The 6,473-nt window shown below is 38.5% G+C and overlaps 1 protein-coding gene across 3 annotated transcripts in view; it reads right to left on the reverse strand.

Annotated features, from left to right (window-relative positions):
- Nucleotides 1-6,473, reverse strand: part of ZFR (zinc finger RNA binding protein) — an 81,444-nt gene that overhangs the window by 73,989 nt on the left and 982 nt on the right. The gene's annotated exons all lie outside the window — the stretch shown is intronic.

The following is a 6,473-nucleotide window of genomic DNA, read 5'->3' on the forward strand; positions in this document are numbered from 1 at the left end:
ACCATATGAATGATATCCTGATTCATACTACCAACCCTTATCCCTTTCCTAAGCTCCATTTCCAAATAGTCTACTGAATTTAATAGCTAACACTGATGGGGATGTAATATATGCCAGGCAGGGACTGTTCCCAGCACTTTGCAAATACTATGTCATTGAATTCTCAAACCACAATGGAGAATGTAGAAGCCTCCCAGGATGCTGAAAATACTCTGTTTTTGTTTTTAATCTGGGTGCTGGTTATACAGGTATATTCAGTATATGACATTTCATCAAGCTGTACTATTATATGTGCAGTTCTTTTTATATATATTATACTTTAAGAGAGAATTTTTTAAAAATCTCAATCCTATGAGGTAAGGAACAGTATTATCTCCAGATTAAAGATGAAGAAACTCAAGAGACTGTTTCCCCACTGTCAAATGGCAAGTAGTATAGGGAACCAGGATTCAGCTCAGGAGTCTGACTTCAAAGCCCATCCACTCTCAATCATATCAAGCATCATACATTTCTGTCCTGGCTCAACACATTTCCTTTGTCTAAAATGATCTTCTCTCAGGGTCACCTGGGTGGCTCAGTCTGTTAAGCGTCTGCCTTCGGCTCAGGTTATGATCCCAGGGATGGAGCCCCATGTCGGGTTTCCTGCTCATCAGGGAGCCTGCTTTCTTCCTCTCCCACTGCTGCTCCCCCTGCTTATGCTCTCTCCAATAAATAAAATCTTAAAAAATAAATAAAATGCTTTAAAAAAAATAATAAAATGATCTCTCAATTTTCAGAGTGAAAGACCATGAAGCGTACCTCAAACTCCATAGTCAGAATCCTCCAATTCCCCATTTTAGTATTTCATTAAAATTCAGGTATGATCATTATCATGGCATGGTTATTTGCAGGTATATCTGTCCCCACTCCCATCTCACAGAAGTGTAAACTCCTGAGTGCAGGGACTGCACATATTGTAGATGCTCATTAAATATCATGTGTTACTCCCTAAAAATGTATTCTATCATACATATTATATATGAGAAGACTTATATTAAAACAAAAAAGCCCAGGGGCGCCTGGGTGGCTCAGTTGGTTAGGCGACTGCCTTCGGCTCAGGTCATGATCCTGGAGTCCTGGGATCGAGTCCCGCATCGGGCCCCCTGCTCGGCGGGGAGTCTGCTTCTCCCTCTGACCCTCCTCCCTCTCATGCTCTCTGTCTCTCATTCTGTCTCAAATAAATAAATAAAATCTTTAAAAAAAAAAAAAGCCCAATGTAATCTTTATTTCACAAATTTGTCCTCTACAAGCAGGGAGTCGGATGTGGGGCTGGATCCCAGAACCCTGGGATCTCTATTTTAATCCAGTGATCTGTTTGTCTATCCCTATACAATACCACATTCTCCTGTTGAACAAAGTTTGGGTATGTGATAACACAAGACCTTCCTTGTCATATCTTACAAGTTTTTTGGACAAGTCTTACTTTTGGACAAATACTATTTTCATTACCAACATTAGAATCTCTTTTGATCCAGTTATCCCAAAAAACCTGTTGTGATTTTTACTGGAATTACATTAAATATATAGATTACTTAGGAGAAAATTGATAACCTGATGGTATCGATTTTTTTCACTCCACAAACCCAGCCCATCCTCATTTATTTATGTCTTCTTTTATGGGCTTTATATCCTAATGTATTTTTTCCTTAAGCATTCGGCATATCTCATTAGTTTTATTTCTACTTAATAGGTTTTGTGGCTATATAAAAACAAGATTTAATTTGAAATTTTATTAACTCAATATTGCTGAAACAGTAATGTTACCAATTTTTGCCGGATCTTAGATCCAGAAAATTTGCTGAATACTTATTATTTCTCGTATTTTTGTCTGTTGCTTGCAAATAAAAAATTTCCTTCCTTCCCCATTATACTGACATGGAAATTGAGACCTATCAATTGATACTCAAGTACCTACTTTTAAAACATTTTACTTTGAGATTAGGAAGTTCTCTATATAAAGTATATGAAAGACATCAATTAAGGAGTTCCTTTAAAATCCTTACAGTATTATTCAAATACCTATACTTTATAGAAAACTAACATTGGTAAAATGCCTACAGAAAAATCAGGTACTAGGGTAGAAGGTTTTATATAATCTTTACCTGAAGGAAAGTTAATCGAGGGAACAGTCTCAGAAAAATGAAGTGATTTGGCCAAGTGACTGATGGAATAGAGCTGGGATTCAAATCTAAGTCTAACAAGCTCCAAGTCTATGCTCTTCCCGACAGTATATTGTAAAGCCGTTTACGAAACCATGAACATACACCTTAAAAATTCTATACAGGAATATTTTGGCTCACAACTACTCTTAAGGCTATGAATAACAGACAGGAAATATCATCAATGTAACAGCAGCAATCGTTTTAGAACATTTTCATTATTTCAAACTCATTCATGCAATATGAATCCCAAGATCTCTGATTCAACAATGAAAGCTGATATAATTAGCAGTTGCAGAATTTTTTTGTAGAGCCAGTAAATTTCCATCACCATGACTGGTTTCAGCAACCTGCTCACCTGGTTTTTCACCTTCTCAGTTAGTGATTACTCCTTTTCTACCTTACTAGTGTTACTCTTATTCTTTCCTCAAGACATAGTTTTCTTAACACTACATTCAAAATAAAGTAAAAAAGGAAGAGAAGGAGAAAAAGGAAAATTCACCAGCTAATCATCCTACCCAAGTTATTTAACTCAGTGATGTGAAGAGATAATTATCCTTTAGGAACAGACATACTAAAGATATCTCAAGAATCACTGGATGAGATGCCTTCCTAGCAGATGCTTAAACTAATGTCCAGCAAACGGCCACGATCCACTTAAATATTTACCATTTAACAATACTTGCTAAGACTCTAAGAATATGGGGGTAATGTAATTATTTTGCATCTTTATACAATCTCTACCCTAAAGCCTTTGAATTCAATAAATACTAGATATAAGAAGGGTTAAAAAAAAGTTGCCAAATGATTTTTTCAAATAGCTAACTTTATTGAAGTTATTCAATGATACACTAAGTTATATATAGGACAAAGAAAATTAGTTTAATTAAGCACAATCTAAAGATTTAGGTTATCCAGGTAACAGACAAGAAGCTTGATTAGATAGGTGACAAGAAATTGATATGTCCAAGGCTTTTCTAAGTAACAATTAAAGGAAAACTGGCTGTTTAAAACTCAAATAAATGTTTATGTCCTAATAATAGTGGAATATAATGGATTACTTTATATTTATATTACATATACATATATTTGTGTCTGCCACAAATTCCTTTCTACAAGTAAATACCTATGAGAACTTCTGTATCACCTCCAATGAAGGAGTGAAAAAAAAAATGATTTTGAGCCTATGAAACTATCAGAAAGCTTTTTTTCTACTGAGGATTATCTGTCCCCACATTCTTTGCTACCCCAAGTTGAAATACTTTTTCCCAAGTTTACAAAATTAGATTTATCCATAAGCCTATCTTCAAACAAAAAAGGTAACTCTACTAAAGTGGGTTACCTACCCAACCAAGTCCCCTTTCTGCTGTGAAGCCATCCTATTTTTTCACTATACTTGAGATCTGCTCCATTCTGTGCCCCACAAATTAATTCTACCACAAAACACACATAAACACATACAAATACTTTAAAATATTTTGATTTCCTCATTTCCAAGGGGAAAAAGCACATGAAAGGTCAGAAAATGAAAAGACTGCATTTGCTAGAGTGGCAAATGGGCACAGTAGGTTTATTTACTTGACTTGAAAATATACAAAAAGGAAGAAAAATATTCAGTAGCTGATGGAACGTGCAGCACAAAGACTAAATGCTTATCACAAAAATATTTAATATGCATTATACAAATGAAAAACTTAGTTTATCTAGAGGTTAGCAGTTAGAAGTAGAACTTATAGCTTTACATAGCTATAACCAAGAAAACTAAGAACCAGAATGCAATGAAGATTTAGGTTACTTTCAGTTATCTGTATTCAACGACAGGTGTAGCAACCACTCTAATCATCCACTTGTAAATGCTTAAAATTTCCCCAAGTTTGCATGCTTTAAACAAACAAAACCCACAAATAACAGCAACAAAAAACTTGCAAAGCAAGCCTTGGTCTTCCATCTAAAAGTTACACTACAGAGATTTCTAGACAGAAGAAAAATAAGCATCATCACTGCATTCTTTGCATATCCTTTTATTATTGCTACTTATCTTCCTTGAGCCAAAGTATTAGCATTATTGGTCCTGATTTCTTCCCATTAAAAGCAAATAACTTTCCATGTACTGTATCTATACAAAGGACAGAGCATATTAACAATTAATTTTGCTGACATACCTATGCATAAATAAGTATAGTCCAAAGACTAGTCTTTCCTCATTAAACATACACATAAAAAGCAATTTACGGATTTGGATGGTTGTTAGTTTACTGAAACTTGAGGAGATTCAAAGCCAAAGAAGAAATTAGATACAGAAATTCTGTACTAGTTTTCTTACTAAAATAAATTACATACATGCAACTATTTTGTCAAAAAAATGAAGTATCTTTAAGTTGGCATTTCCTCCCCCCTTTTTGTCTGTAGCTATGCACTAGAAAAAATACTTCAAAACTGCCAAAGAACCCACTATATTTTAAGTAAATAATCCTAAAATTTATCACTCTGCCCACAGTAACAACAAAGAATACTGTGTGAAACAAGTCACAGTTTTAATGGTTAAATACAGCTTTGTCTAGAACACATAGTACTTTGGTAGCACAGGATTTACAGCACAGACGCTGATTAGCTATCTTGTTTCCCAGAAAAAGAAAATGGCTTGATTTTTTTTCTCTCCCCACAAAAATTATTGGCTCTAAAAGGTTTTATCAAAGTAACTGACACTTTGTTAGTTTAATTATCACAACTTATAAGCAAAGAATTTGTTAATATCTGAAAAGCCCCAAGATTTTGCCCCAATAATTTGTCATCTCAGTCCTTTTTCTGGAATATGTCTCAAGATAAAACAGATGTAAAAAATGCCACATGCATTCAAGACATTTAAAACAATTATAAAAATTTAATACCAATTTCGTAAATATAATGCACACACATTTTAACAGCTCTTAAAATCAATGGGGTCTTAAGCATTGTATATTTTAATTGGCAGCAATTTTTTTTAATGATACATAAAATAACGTCACCCTTTACAAATAAATGGCATCTCAGAAATCCATGAAATACGGCAACTTTCTCAGAATTACAGGCTTTTACCCAAGATAGCCCAATATCTCCTTTTACAGGTGAGGAAAATGATAGCCCAAATAAGTATGTCCCCAACGTCATAAAATCAAGAGCAAAAAAGACAGGGAAGCCAGGTCTTCTGATTCCCAGTGATGATGCCCTTTCCATTACACAACCCAACGCTTGAAGTTAATGAGATGAAAAAATTACCTGGGTTTAACCAGAGAGTTAACACACAGCTATCTAATATAATCTCCCTCTCTATAAAAAACTTGTCACTTAGGAACCCTGTAGGTTTATGCTCTGCATCTGAAGAGAATGTCTCTGACTCAAAAACAACGACCACAAAAAAAAAAAAAAAAAAATCTAGCGTGTTTTTCTCTTTTGATAAGATGTATAATGAGCTACAGACACTTCAGAAATTAGAGCTTCCCTTAACGTAGAGATTTCATAGGATGCCTCACAGTAGGTCAGTATAATCTCACTTGCACCTCCCCCCCCCCCACGCCCCAGGAGAAAGACCCGCCAAGGGGAATTATTACCGCCCCCATCACCCCCAGCCTAAACTCAACAGTTAGAACAAGGCCATGGATTCATTTATCAGTACTAGAAACTTCGCACATCTTTTCCAGTCTACAAACTACAAATTCACAGGTGGTTGGTGTGTTTACATCTCTCCCCGGGGGAAAAAAAACTAAAGGAACCCAACGAATGTAGTGACACCCGCAGTTTGTTTGCAGGATTCGAGAGGAGGGACGGGGGGAGCCGAAGGAGAAGCACCCGAGAAAACGACTCGTTATCTGGGCTCGGGGGGCCGCAGCACCGGGCGAAGACTGGCGCACGGGAGGCGTCGCCGAAGAGGCCGGTGGGCAGCGCGCTCCGGCTCTCCCCCTCGCCCACCCTCTCCATTCCCCAAGCGGGAGGGCGATTAGAGGTGGGGGCTGGACGGGCGGGGCGGAGACTGGGGGGGAGATCCGGGCCTCGGCCTCGGCTCCCTCCCTCAGCCGGCCGGGCGGGGGTGGCGGCCGGGCTCCGAGGCCGCGGGAGGCCATTTTAGCTGCGGGGCCGCCGAAAGCCCGGGCGGCCCTCCACGTCCCAACCCCTCGGCCGCCCCTCGCTCCCGCCCCCACCGGGGGCCGCTGCCCGCCGCGGGGCCGGGCCGGGCGGGGCGGGAGAGGCCGCGGGGCCCGGCCCGCCTCGGGCCGGGGCGCGGGGCCGCCGGGCGGGGGC

Source organism: Mirounga leonina, unplaced genomic scaffold (genome assembly GCF_011800145.1).
Source record: "Mirounga leonina isolate KUSES-001 unplaced genomic scaffold, KU_Mleo_1.0 Mir_95, whole genome shotgun sequence".
NCBI classification, from domain to species: Eukaryota; Metazoa; Chordata; class Mammalia; order Carnivora; family Phocidae; genus Mirounga; species Mirounga leonina.